We start from the raw sequence: 14,824 nt of genomic DNA on the forward strand, positions 1-14,824 counted from the left end.
GCACCTCTCCCTCTCTTTACTGTGTGTGGTAGTTCTTGTGTGTGTGGGCTACCTCTGTTTAGTGTTTTTGCTATGTTCCTACTTCACTGCTTCCCCCACAATACATTACCTTCACTACATTTCTACAGTCTGCTTTGGTCTGTTTGACAGCAGGGTTATATATGAGAGTCATGTTAGTGAAGCCTGTGTAACTAATTGTGTGGGCCAGAGCATGTACCTTCACTGATCATTTTGAGAGAGAGAGAGAGAGAGAAGTGCGAGAAGAGCTGTAGGGAGTTGGGGTTATTACATGATAGAATACAAAACAAGCGATATCAATCTCAGCATATCAACAAAGGCATAGCAGCACCAGGCTACTTTACATTGCCTAGTGACAGTGTAACCATAACACAACCACACAGGTCAGCGCACCATTGAGCAACTGTTCACCGAGGTAAACATCCTGGGGAAATGAAATGTGTGTGTGTGTTATGATGAATTCCACAGGGCTAGAGCTGAAGGGGACACAATGTGAAGCACAATGCTCCCTAGCCAGTGCAGACCCCGGCACAAAAGCCTGGCTCATGTAGACAGCTCTGGCTGCCACTGGGAGAGCTGAACAGCAACAGTGCAGACGGATAGGCAGCATGCCCACCGAGACTGTCTCAGAAGTCTGGTGTGAAGACAGGAGCAGCACACACAGACAAAGCCTATGAAAAAACGCCCACAATCAGTAGAGGGAGACAACAATTGTGTCTGGGGGAGAAACACTGTACAGACAGCGGCAGCTCCTTCAGCCTTCCTCTGTTTCTATTCCCTCTTCATCTTGTTTCTGTCTCCTTCGATTCCGCAATGTCTCTGACTGTCACAATCTGACATAAAATTGTGTATCTTTATGCACTGGTGATTCTCCTGGCAGCCTCCTCTTTGACAGGTCAAACATGTTTGGTCTAGTCTGTGTTGGCGCTTGTCTGCAACAGATTAGATATCTTGTCCTTACAATAAAGAATGTGCCACTGCAATAAACCTAGTGTTATTAATATTTCTGGAAGATAGTGTTTAGGGATATGATGACAATATTACCTGATTATTTAACCTTACCACTGTTGCTACAATGTGTCAATCAATATGCATTATGTATGTGCAGCAGGCCATTTTTAGTTCTTGTATAACCAATAAAGATGTTTGTTTCATCACCATATTAGAATAATATGGTAGTAACTAAAATGGCAGTAGACCTAAAGAAAATCAAAATATGACAGACTTGCTGTGGTACACTTCGTGGCTGAAATCTCAGCATCCAGTGGTCCTGGAGAACACTAACATGCCACCATTGTGTGGAGAGAATGCACGGTTGAAAGAAACGGCGGGAGGTGTGTGCAGGATGAGTGTTGAGTCGGGCATTGAGGGGGGGTGTGGGCGCGGGAAAACTGGTGGAGGGATAGAGAAGGGGGAGACAACCGGTGCAACTTGGGAAGGATGGGGAGAAAGAAAGTAGGGTGACTTGAGAGATGACATCATTCCTCATTTGAATAAATCCAAGCCGGCGTAGTGATTGGTCGTGAGCTGGAGAAAGTCGAGTTACTTGGCTATTCATCCCTTTCAATTTCACCCCTGCGCGCTATGCCGTGGTAAAACCCTCTCCGCCTGTCCATCCGTCCCGGCCAGTAGTGCGTGGACTGCAAATCGTTTTTCCTTTCTTTGGCAGGGACGTGCATCACTTCTGAAAACGTCGGTCGACATAGACGTTTCTTGGTAATTTGGCCTCTTTCTCATCTTGTTCGGTTTCATTTTCCAATTTGTTACACTTTCTATTCGAGGATTCTGAAAGGAGTCGTAGGATATTGTCAAACACTGGGCGTAGCTGGAGATCAAGCTATAGCTAGCTAGCTACACTGCATTGGTAAGTCTAGAGACTAGTTGAGAGTTAGCATGCTAGCTAGCTGTATAACTAATTTGAAGCTTGCATTTTATATTTTCTGTGATTTTAAGTTACGATGTGATGCTTTAACAAATGCTTTTCGTTTTATATTTAGAGTTTGGTAGTTGGTCTGGGTAGAATGGGTGAATAATCATAGATAGTGGGTGAATGTCTTTGTCGACATTGTAAGTGTAATTCATGAATTCATATTGGAAACGCAGGTTAGCGTTTTTCGTCATTAATCTAGTCCTTGAGGCAGGTCTGCAGAGTGGTCACTAGCTGGCACAACCAGTCATAAAATCTGATTTTACACCTACCCTTAACCACACTACTAACCCTAATGCCCAACCTTTCAATTAAGACCAAAAATAAAGTTTTTGTGAATGTTTAAAATATAGCCAATTTTGACTTTGCAGCTGGCTCATCTAGCGGAAAACCGCTCAGTTATGCCTCCAGGGCAAGATTCATGACAATAAACGTCAACCTGCATTGGAAACGGCGCCATACAAATACGCTTTGTTTAAATTGTTACTAACTAAATAGGCTACTTGCTAAGTGAACGATCCACGCGAGTATGTTGCGCCGCACAAAAGCGAGAATAGGAGCAAGGGAATCGTTGCTTAATGGTTATCTAGCTAAGTATTTTTATTTATTTTTTTACGATGTAGCAATTGCAGTATCTTTGCTTTTCTTTCCTTGACTAGAGTTTCTGGATTTTCCTTCTGCCAGTGAGTTGCTCACGCCGCTCAGCCATAAAGAGGATGGCTAGATTCTGAATTCGATTGCAATGGAGGGGAGGGGGTGATGGGGCGGTGGCAGCCCTGTGTGGTGGCTGAAATTGATCACCAGCTATTTAGCTAACCGACGAATGAACTGGCTAAAATAACAGCCTTCCTTTTGTGAAGGGATCAGTGTGTAATCATTTGGATTATTTGCTTTTTCTAAATCAATTCGACGTATTCACTAAATTATATAAACTTTTCTTCTCTCAGGCTCTTCATCCTCCATTGCTGACGCCTATTGTTCTGTGCGGCCAAGTGGTCTCTAGTGAGAACGGCTTCGTTCTCTGCCCCAGGCGAAATGTTGGATAATTTAGGCTAATAATTATGTTGATGCCCACTATTTTTGCATTAGTATGCGAACATATAGCATAGGCTACTTTTGTAGGATTGCTTAAGTGCTATAGTTTTTTAGGTTGAGAGGTCTTTGAAGGCTCACACAATTTTTAGGATTATTAGAACCTGAGTCATGACAAGTGTTGTACTCTCAATGCAATAAAACACAGTTTGTTCAAACTGTATCATGTAGGCTAACATTGTGGCTTCAGACCATGAACTTGGAGCTATTTTTTGCTTGTATTAATATTATGCAACCAGACCACACTCCTCTCTCCAAAAGAACAATGGTGGGAAATGTTAGTCTCCAGAACCCTCAACCTGCAGTTACCATATACAACTAATCATTATAGATGGCCCACAGGCCTGACCTCTGGCCCTGATGTTCGGCTGACAATGAACGATATAGGGTGGTATCCAATTGGGGTAGTGGGCATGAGTAGGTCAATATTCTACAATGATCTGCCATGAGGTATTGATGCCACTTGGGAATAAATTGCATCCCAGGGTGATTAATGTGAGCACTTTTCAGACATTGCCTTGTCTGGCTTAGAGAGGCTCCAACATGCTAGTCAACCCTCTGGTGCATTAATGAGCGAAAGGCTGACTCACAAAGCCAGTGATGAGGCAGAGCGATAGACATGCTCAGACATGGGACTAATGCATTCACGTGAAATTAAATGTAGTTCCTGTTTTATCCAAGTGCTTTTGACTTGTTACGTTTTATAAAAGTGTATCTATCATGTGTCTATGAATCTAATGACGTTATGACAGATTTGGTTAAATGGTTAAAGTGGCTTGTTTTAGCAAAAGAGCGTTCTTTTTTTTTTACTTTCAACCAACGTGCAAGCATTGTGACATTTGGTACCAAATTCCCCCTGCCCACCTCACTTTTTCAATAGGCTGAAAATTGATTCCTCCTCCACTCGTGTCTCCGCAGGCATTTTGGTTATTACATTGTCTGTCACACCTATTTAAGTCTCTCCATTAATGCCATGCACATGTTTTAGTAAGCCTGTCGAAACAGTCAGGGCCAAAGGAGGGCGTAGATGTCTACGATCAGAAGAGATGCAATTCCATGCGGAATTCATGCTGTATCATTCTACTGTGATTTTATGACAGACAGCTCTTTGCTCTGCCCTTCCTCTGACCTATGCCGTGGGCTGTCGGGGAGATGCCTACAGTAATTTGTGCCTCAGGCGTAGTGGGCTAAATAGGTTGATTCAGTGACATCCCCAAACTGTGAATATTCTAATTGGTGTGTCCTCTGCCTGCCCTGGACTGGTCCCCTACTCACCAGATCCCTCCCAGGCGGAACCAAGGGCCAGGGTTCTGGTCTGGAAGCACGCGTTCGACTGCACCTATAGACTTGCTTCGGTACTGCAGTTTAACTGACGTCCGGCCCAGAAAGACAATTCCCATAGACGGCCCCATATAGAAGTCAGATTAGAAAATTCCTAATAAGACACTTTAGTCATCATTGGATGACGTGATGCTGTTGTCAATGCTCGAGTTGCTCCCTGTGCGCACTGAGTGCTAGTGTGCATGTGAGTTGGGCCGATTAAACCAGATGCAACCCGGATATAATAATAAATAAATAATATGCCATTTAGCAGACGCTTTTATCCAAAGCGACTTACAGTCATGCGTGCATACATTTTTGTGTATGGGTGGTCCCGGGGATCGAACCCACTACCTTGGCGTTACAAGCGCCGTGCTCTACCAGCTGAGCTACAGAGGACCACGATATAGATGGTCCATGAATCGGCCATCTTGGACGCTGTATGTAGTGCTTTTATTGCTCAGTGGGCTGAACTGTATGACCTTTGGCACTGTCTGTCACCATCGCTTATGAGTAAAGTCAGAGCTGACAACTGGCCTGCAGTCGTGAGATTATTTTAACCACAGACTTGGGACTGTAGTCGTGGTTTCTGCAGTGCCACACCATTGTTTGCTGTGGTCGTCACTACTGTAATGTGTACTTTCCAGATAAATGCCTGATAATTCTGCTACGGACATTGGTCCAGCCAAGATAGCTGCCTCAGTGGTATCACAGTTGTCAGTCCTGACAGTTGCTGCGCAGTTTTGAGGGTATATATGCCAGCAGCTGCAGTCATTTTCTGTGAGGCTCTGAATTCTTCCAGTGGGAGGCTGGATAATGGACATGGTTCAGAGCCCTGTTGCTATGCCCCCCTCAACACTTTCAGAATTTTGCCTGGATTGCTGTGGTCGCTGCAAGGCTGCGAAATGGCATAATGTCTGCTCAACATGGAAATGTTCTTAAATACTGTCAGAAACGAAAAGGTTGCTGGTTTCTAGTGTTTGCGCTTTGAGCTTCATTCCTGTAGCTGCAACAGTGCGTTCGGAAAGTCTTCAGACCCCTTGACTTTTTCCACATTTTGTTACGTTACAGCCTTATTCTAAAATGGATTAAATTGTCCCCCCTCCCCTCAATCTACACACAATACCCCATAATGACAAAGCAAAAACAAGTTTTTAGAAATGTTTGCTAATTTATTAAAAAATAAAAACTTTACATAAGTATTCAGAAGCTTTACTCAGTACTTTGTTGAAGCACCTTTGGCAGCGTTTACAGCCTCAAGTCTTTTTGGGTATGACGCTACAAGATTGGCACACAAGATTCTTCTCTGCAGATCCTCTCAAGCTCTTTCAGGTTGGATGGGGAGCGTCGCTGCACAGCTATGTTCAGGTCTCTCCAGAGATGTTCGATCGAGTTCAAGGCTGTGTGCTTAGGGTCGTTGTCCTGTTGGAAGGTGAACCCTTGCCCCAGCCTGAGGTCCTGAGCGCTCTGTAGCAGGTTTTCATCAAGAATCTCTCTGTGCTTTGCTCCGTTCATCTTTCCCTCGATCCTGACTAGTCTCCCAGTCCCTGCCGCTGAAAAACATCCCCACAGCATGCTGCTGCAACCACCATGCTTCACCGTAATGATGGTGTCAGGTTTCCTCAAAACGTGACGCTTGGCATTCAGGCCAAAGAGTTCAATCTTCATTTCATCAGGCCAGATAATCTTGTTTCTCATGGTCAGTCCTTTAGGTGCCCATTTGGCAAACTCCAAGCGGGCTGTTATGTGCCTATTTACTGTGGCTTCCGTCTGGCCACTCTACCATAAAGGCCTGATTGGTGGAGTGCTGCAAAGATGGTTGTCCTTCTGGAAGGTTCTCCCATCTCCATAGAGGACCTCTGGAGCTCTGTCAGTGACCATCGGGATCTTGGTCACCTCCCTGACAAGGCCCTTCTCCCCCAATTGCTCAGTTTGGCAGGGCGGCCATCTCTAGGAAGAGTCTTGGTGGTTCCAAACTTCTTCCATTTAAGAATGATGGAGGCCACTGTGTTCTTGGACCTTCAATGCTGCAGAAATTTTTTGGTACTCTTCCGCAGCTCTGTGCCTCGACACAATCCTGTCTCTGAGCTCTACAGACAATCCCTCCGACCTCTGCTTGGTTTTTGCTCTGACATGCACTGTCAACTGTGGGACCTTTTTATATAGACAGGTGTGTGTGCCTTTCCAAATCATGTCCAATCAATTGAATTGACCACAGGTGGACTCCAATCAAATTGTAGAAACATCTCAAGGATGATCAATGGAAACATGATGCACCTGAGCTCAATTTCGAGTCTCATAGCAAAGGTGCTGAATACTTATCTAAGGTATTTCAGGTATTTATTTGTAATACATTTGCAAAAATTTCTAAACCTGTTTTTGCTTTGACATTATGGAGTATTGTGTGTAGATTTGGGGGGGGGGGGACAATTTAATCCATTTTAGAATTAGGCTGTAACGTAACAAAAATGTGGAAGAAGTCAAGGTACACAGTAAGTATTGGTTGCCATGGCTTCCACCTGTTTACTGTCAGTTGTTGGGTTGCATTTGTTCTGGCCGATGCAATCAGCATTATATCAGTGCTGTGGCAGCCTGTCTATATCACCGGCCAGTCTGGGATGACATGGATGCCTAAAGGTCTTGATGACAGAATGATGGCTACATTTATGACAGTTGACAGGGGGGATTTGTCAGACGTTTTGATGTCATTTGAAATGCTATTGTCCTGTTATTTCTATTTTAAGAAGCCTTTTGACCCAACCAAGTCCCAAATACCATGTCAATTTCTGGGTAAAGGCAAGGTACAGTTTTATGTGGTGTTAGCCCAGCTGTTATTTTGCTGAAAAGCCCTGGTTAGCCCTGGTGGTGTGGACAACCTGTGAGGGATCAGATTCCATCTGGAACGTGTCTGCTCTGCTTCAAACAGGAGGACATAATCCTCTTATGGCCAGAGAGCTGGAGCCTCAAGGGTATGTTTTGCTGTCCCGTCCAGATGCCTGCCTTGTTCCTCTCCGTCCTATCTGGTGTCATCGATCCAACCCACCAGCTGGCCCTATCTGGCCTAATGTCATTTACCCCCTGAGTGGAGTCTGTCAGTGGGCACACTGCCCATTATGGAGAAGGACCTGCTCTTCAAGTTACAAATTACCCTCTCTTTCAGTCCCTCCACACCAGCTTCACTGGTGGGTAACCCCCAGGCAAGGGACTCCATCAGTGGAACATGTCCCTGTGTCCCTCGCTAATGCACTGACTCCTATCCCCATCTGAGTAGCCCACATCCCCACTTTCTCCCCCACGATCAATATCGGCATGGTCAAGATCACACCCACCCCGCTGTTCCTCTCAGCGGTCTTCTGTAGCTAGACGTGCACTGTTGGGACCTTGTTTGTTGTCGGCTCTGTCTCTCCATTGTTGTGATGGACCCAGGTCTTTTTGTTTGGTTTCTGGGACACACTGGGCCTCTGTCCTGGGCTCTCTCTGTCTCTGTGGGTTGTCTCTGGGCTGGCGCTGGAGGACAGTCGGCCTGATCGTACAGGATTAGCATATCTCTTTGTCCAGGGTTAACAAGCTCTGTCATGTGTTAATCTCCCTGTCCCCAGGGAGCCAAGTCTCCTGAGGCTGGGAGATGGGTGACTCTGGTAAAGGGGGGGTAGTGTGTGTGTGTTTGGGAACAGCATATTCACAGGATGGGTCCGGGAGCAAAGGCATGTGACGAAGATGGGTGTCGCCAGTCTTTTTAGATGGTACCCTTCGCTCACTTGAAGTCTCTACCTGTCGTGCCATGGCGGTACAGACTCTAAACCTGCTTTTGGCTCCTACTAAACCTCTTCAGAGCACAAGGATTACAGTCAGTCACATCACATGGTTCTGTGATCCAGGTGTCTGTCACACAAGATGTTGCCTCGACTCACACAGGCAGCAGCCCAGTAAACAAGAGAAGCATATTCCTGAACTGAGTTTACTTGGGCCATTGTCTGTTACCAAGACCATTGCGTTGTCAATGGAAATCATAAGGTTGAAACCATTGTGCATTGTAGGCTATAGCCCAGGAGATGGCAGCTGATTTGGACAGTTTCTGCTCTGTCTGGGGAGTTAATGTGTCCATGGCCTCATTTGTCAGGCATGTCCTGACGTCACTGTCCGAGAAGGGCCTCACAATCCCTTCTCGTCTCCCTCCTACACCGTGTCCAGGGAAGGAATTCCGTGGAGAGGAGTCAACTTTGTTTGTAGAGTTTTGTTTGTGTGTAGGGTAGGGGTGGCTTTCTGACCTTTGGCCGGGCCTGTTTGGGAATGTGCGAGCAGTGATTAGTATCAGGGTGATGAAGGCAGCACACTGACTCAGCTGGGACGGTGTCATGCGTCTTTTGTACCCCCCCCTGGCTCCCCTTTCTTAGCTGGGCAGCGCACAGCAACAATCAGTCCCTCAGTCTCTTGGGTTCTTTTTAGATAGCCGCCCGAAGGCTACAGAAGTGTATAATGGTTTCTATTAAAGCAGAGAGAGGGACTGTACCATGCAGGGAAAGCGTCCTGCTAATTGAGTTTAGAAATAGACTGGTGTGTGCAGAAGTTGCTGAAAGAGACTATGATGATCTTAGGTATGGTGTTATGTAATGCTTTTATGATGATGCTCATGACGTCTCTTGAAGCCTCGGGTAGCATGTATTTTTGGATGTAATCTATTGTAAGTTCCTGAATGACATTTAATCAAACTTGCAGATTTGTTATTTTCCACAATGTATTAATTGTATTTTGCAATAAATTCTGATATTAGTAATGAACAGCAGCTGTTCAGGGTTTAGTGCCAAGGTTTCCCTCAGAGATGATACATGATAGAGCGTATCAATGGGGGGCATTTTGCTTTTGGAGGCGGTGCTGTAAGTTTCTGTTTTAGGCCCTCTCCGTAGCACCCTCTAGCACTCATCTGTTTCCTTTCTCTTCTTTTGTATCAGAACCATCTGCCCCAACCCCAAATTCAATAATGTTGCCATGGGTCTAACCTTCTCTTAGAACAAGATGTAAGACTGGTAGTACCTACCACCCATGTGCATTCTGGTTTCAGCTGCTACAGTACAGTCTCTTTCAATTCCCCAGACTTGCCTTCGGACTCAATGCTGCATCATTCAACAAAATGTTTATTGTGGTCTGATCCTCAAAGCACCATGTCTGTTGTGTATGCCTGTCCTCCCTCAGAGGAATAGTGGAACGCTTAGCCTGAGCAGGCGGATTGGGGATGCTGCAGGGTTTCCGTTTTTGAGTGGGGCTCCTTAGCTCTGCCCCCACGGAACTATGCCAGCGTGTGGTGCCTCAAACATTTAATGTTCACTGTAACATATTGGAATGTTCATTCAAATCGTTTAACTGAAATTAACACGTTCACTTCGAACAGAAGCCTTGTGGAACTCTCCTCAGCAGTGTTGAATAAGAGCAGTGGTTTCTAGATGAAGACGCCACACAGTCTCAACATTTAAACTGAGAGATGGTCTGTCAACACAGGCACCAGGGCGTATTAACACTGGCCGAGGAGGAAAGACACCGGATCCCAGTGTTTGCAGCATGTGGCGATGAATGTGTGTTGATGATAGATTCAGAGGCCGTTAAACTGGCCTCTTCAAACCAGACTCCCGACCGTTAACTCTTGAATACTCTCTCTGGTGCCAGGGTTATCAATTCTATCGTTAGGCATTAAGGGAAGGTTACGGGAGTGTTAGGAAAAGCACACTAAACTGATCTCCTGCTCGCTTGCCCCAGCTTCCTTCCGCTACAATCCTCCCATTGATGGCTATTTCCAGCTGACCCTGGGGGACATGCAGGCACAGATAATGTATGTACACACAGCAGTGTAGTAGGAAAGCAGTGGCGGTTGCCATTGCTAGCTATTCATAAGTGCCTTTGACCGCTGTGATTTTCAGTAGCCAGTCTCTTGTTCCTGGCAAAGGGAGGCTCTGATTAGACATGCACACACAGGCCACCAGCAGGGCTGACATTAAGTTAGCATTTAGCTCACCCACTCCTGCTGGGGACATTAATTGGGAATTGAACATGTATAATTTACCCCAATAGGTTTTTGTCGATCATTTTATCAAACAAATTGACCAAATGCCCCAAAAGAGAACCATACACATGCAAAGGCTTGTATAGGCGTACACACTGAGACTGTATGCACAGTTTTTTAAAAGGAGGACAAAGTGAAGATTACCGTTAGAATATGCTCATGACCTGATTATCGAAGGAGGACTCTTACGCTTGTCTGTCTAGACAATCAGAAAGGCTGGGATCTCCCAGTGCTGTTGGAGGCCTGCCAGATATCTGCAGTATAGGCCTATACGTGTCTACAGTGTCTGAGACGCACTGAGGCAGGTTAGTTTACATTGAATATGGGTCTTAGAGGACGATCACACTTTGCCCAGCTGGTGTTCTATTGTCAGCTGCTGAAGTGCATTAAGCATCTTGTCTATGATTGATTAACAATAATGAGATAAAGGTGTGTGTGTGTGTGTGTGTGTGTGCCTTCATCCTATTGTTTGCGTTCTCCTTGAGGTGACGGTGAACCCCTGCCCTTGGTGGTGTGTGTATGTATAATATTTTATGACCTCAGTGTGTGTGTGTTCTCTTTGTTCCCTGTAGCTGTGTTGCTCATCGGTGAGTCTTGTAGAGAATGTTATGAGTTATGTGGGATGCAGTTTGATAAGATGGGGTGGCTGTTTGGGAAGATATCGAAACCATCACTGTCCAAGGGACATTTTAAAAGCTAGAACTTAGTGGGGGAAAAAAAGTATTTAGTCAGCCACCAATTGTGCAAGTTCTCCCACTTAAAAAGATGAGAGGCCTGTAATTTTCATCATAGGTACACGTCAACTATGACAGACAAAATGAGAAAAGAAAATCCAGAAAATCACATTGTAGGATTTGTAATGAATTTATTTGCAAATTATGGTGGAAAATAAGTATTTGGTCACCTACAAACAAGCAAGATTTCTGGCTCTCACAGACCTGTAACTTCTTCTTTAAGAGGCTCCTCTGTCCTCCACTCGTTACCTGTATTAATGGCACCTGTTTGAACTTGTTATCAGTATAAAAGACACCTGTCCACAACCTCAAACAGTCACACTCCAAACTCCACTATGGCCAAGACCAAAGAGCTGTCAAAGGACACCAGAAACAAAATTGTAGACCTGCACCAGGCTGGGAAGACTGAATCTGCAATAGGTAAGCTAAGCAGCTTGGTTTGAAGAAATCAACTGTGGGAGCAATTATTAGGAAATGGAAGACATACAAGACCACTGATAATCTCCCTCGATCTGGGGCTCCACGCAAGATCTCACCCAGTGGGGTCAAAATGATCACAAGAACGGTGAGCAAAAATCCCAGAACCACACGGTTGACCTGCAGAGAGCTGGGACCAAAGTAACAAAGCCTACCATCAGTAACACACTACGCCGCCAGGGACTCAAATCCTGCAGTGCCAGACGTGTCCCCCTGCTTAAGCCAGTACATGTCCAGGCCCGTCTGAAGTTTGCCAGAGTGCATTTGGATGATCCAGAAGAGGATTGGGAGAATGTCATATGGTCAGATGAAACCAAAATATAACTTTTTGGTAAAAACTCAACTCGTCGTGTTTGGAGGACAAAGAATGCTGAGTTGCATCCAAAGAACACCATACCTACTGTGAAGCATTGGGGTGGAAACATCATGCTTTGGGGCTGTTTTTCTGCAAAGGGACCAGGACGACTGATCCGTGTAAAGGAAAGAATGAATGGGGCCATGTATCGTGAGATTTTAAGTGAAACCCTCCTTCCATCAGCAAGGGCATTGAAGATGAAACGTGGCTGGGTCTTTCAGCATGACAATGATCCCAAACACACCGCCCGGGCAACGAAGGAGTGGCTTCGTAAGAAGCATTTCAAGGTCCCGGAGTGGCCTAGCCAGTCTCCAGATCTCAACCCCATAGAAAATCTTTGGAGGGAGTTGAAAGTCCGTGTTGCCCAGCGACAGCCCCAAAACATCACTGCTCTAGAGGAGATCTGCATGGAGGAATGGGCCAAAATACCAGCAACAGTGTGTGAAAACCTTGTGAAGACTTACAGAAAACGTTTGACCTGTGTCATTGCCAACAAAGGGTATATAACAAAGTATTGAGAAACTTTTGTTATTGACCAAATACTTATTTTCCACCATAATTTGCAAATAAATTCATTACAAATCCTACAATGTGATTTTCTGTATTTTTTTTTCTCATTTTGTCTGTCATAGTTGACGTGTACCTATGATGAAAATTACAGGCCTCTCTCATCTTTTTAAGTGGGAGAACTTGCACAATTGGTGGCTGACTAAATACTTTTTTCCCCCACTGTATTTATCTTTCTAAACCTAAACTAAGGAGTAAAAACTGTAACTCTACATGACAGTAACAACAAATACGTCTGTACTCTTCCTCTCTTTATTGCTACCCTAAATAACGAAGAGTCCTCCAGACTACATGGACAGGAAGTTGTTCCTCTCCTCTTGGGAGGTGGCGAGTGTCCTTGGGGTCATGTTGTGATGCAGCTGGTTGACCCTCCAGGGCAGGCCACAGACTCACTGCCTTGTCATCTTCTATCTGGGCTATAACTCACATCTTCTAGCCCAGGGTTCTTCAATTCCGGTCCTGGAGGGCCAAAACACTTCTGTTTTTTATTTCTACCTGGTAGTTAATTGCACTCACCTGGTGTCCCAGGTCTGAATTAGCCCCTGATTAGAAGGAGAGGATGAAAAACAGAGGTGTTTCGGCCCTCCAGGACCGGAATTGAAGAACCCTGTTCTAGCCGTTTAGCTACCGACAGCTTCTGATATACCACTCCAATGAACAAAGTATTATTGACACACTACCATCTGTGGAGAATCAGCTTGAGATGTTTTACGAACAGGGAATCCTAAAGCCATCCGTCTCTAATCAAGCATATGACTGCAAAGACAATCCAAAAATATTTCACCAAAGACAACTACAACATTGCAGGGTTGTCCAAAGTCAGTCAAAATATTGCCAATGCCAACATGTATCATTGGGCGTGGTTGTATATTCCCACTACACAGGGTGATGTAGACGGGGCGAGGGCCGTAGACTAGAGCAGTGTAATCTCCCAGCTGGAGGAAAAAGAGCAGTGTTCCTCTGGCTGAGGGCTGGAGATTTATCACCACAACAGAGCAGAGCATGCCTGGGAAAAGCACAGTCAAACCGTCTGGCTGTTCAGCAACCGCAGGAGTAGAACAGGACAGAACACAGGAAGGGGAGGTAGAGGGAGGAAGGCACCGATTGGACTTTACTTTTTCTAGTTGAGTTGTCGGGGCTATCGATGTCAGAGTCCCTGGTGTCAATCTGGAGTTTGATTTTGTGTTTGGTTTTCTTTTTGAAGGGTTGGTCAGGGCAGGGGTCTGATGTTAGTGTAGAGCTCTGTTATAGGCAGAGCAGCCTTGTGTGAGGTCTCGGTATTCTTGAACAGAGCGCCTCTGTTGGACTGAGCTTGAAATATAAATGTGTGAAACACGGTTGCTGTTGCTTTCACTTGCCTCCAACACACACACACATCCACCTCATTCCAAATGTGACTGGTGTGTCACTTAATTAAGCTGATTGCCCTGTGCGCTGTGGCAGGGCTCTCCTCCCCCTCACTGCCACTATGTTGTCTGAGGAGGTCTGTCACAGTGTGTGTTTGTGTGTGCTGCTTGCGGTATGGATTATCTCCCCAGGGCTTTTCCCGCTCTCTTTCTCCTTCTCTCTCTTCCCCTCTGGCCTTGCTCAGCTGCTCAGGCCATCTGTGCGAACGCAAACAGAGAACAGAGGGGGAGAAGGAGAGTGCGAGGGTGGGGGAAGTTGAGGAAAAGGCTTGGAGAAAATGGGAGGTTTGGCAGGGGAATGAAGGAAGGCACAGTAACGTATTTAGTTTTAGAGGATGAGTAAGGGATGAGCGCAGAGAGAAAGGGGGTCTGTGTGGGGAGTGGTTCCAGGAAGCTGACCGCATAAAGACTGACTCTCTCCTCTATAAAGAAGGGGAGAAGCAGCATGTGGGAGAGGGAGGGGCTGAGCGGAAGTGGAGAGGCCTTCTGGAGTCCGAGCAGCGTACTGTCGTTCCAAGCTTTGCAGACTGTATCCCCACTCCGGTTCCCATGCTCCTCAAGCCAAGCCACTTCCTCTACCTCTGAGCTGGCCTCAGTGTTACTTCACCATGGAGCCAAGTCTCCTGTCCTGTCGGACAACTAGGACTCTCTATGTTTCACTGTTATTAGGCCTCTGCTCCACACTGCAGGCCTTACCTCTCCACCCTCCCTGACAGCAAAGCATCTGTGTTTATGGTACGTCTCCAGCGTGACTGCCTACTAGTCAGTGCTTATGGCATTGTTGACATGCATGTCTTTTCCCCTCAGCGTGACCTTTACATCTCCATCGTAAGTGGAGGTTTGGTTCACCACATCTGAGTGGTGTGTGGTTACATA

General features: G+C 45.8%; 1 protein-coding gene across 2 annotated transcripts in view; it reads left to right on the forward strand.

The window, feature by feature from the left end:
• The first annotated feature begins 1,616 nt into the window (after positions 1-1,616).
• The window catches only part of LOC311104002 (uncharacterized protein), a 28,832-nt gene continuing 15,624 nt past the window's right edge, over positions 1,617-14,824 (forward strand). Inside the window, exon 1 of one of the 2 annotated variants that reach the window (XM_084145645.1) lies at positions 1,617-1,882. The gene's annotated coding sequence lies outside the window, so the exon portion shown is untranslated. The remainder of the gene's footprint in view (positions 1,883-14,824) is intronic. The other variant, XM_084145646.1, reaches the window with a different exon arrangement.

This window comes from Coregonus lavaretus (genome assembly GCF_964263955.1).
Source record: "Coregonus lavaretus genome assembly, chromosome: 28".
Classification (NCBI taxonomy): domain Eukaryota; kingdom Metazoa; phylum Chordata; class Actinopteri; order Salmoniformes; family Salmonidae; genus Coregonus; species Coregonus lavaretus.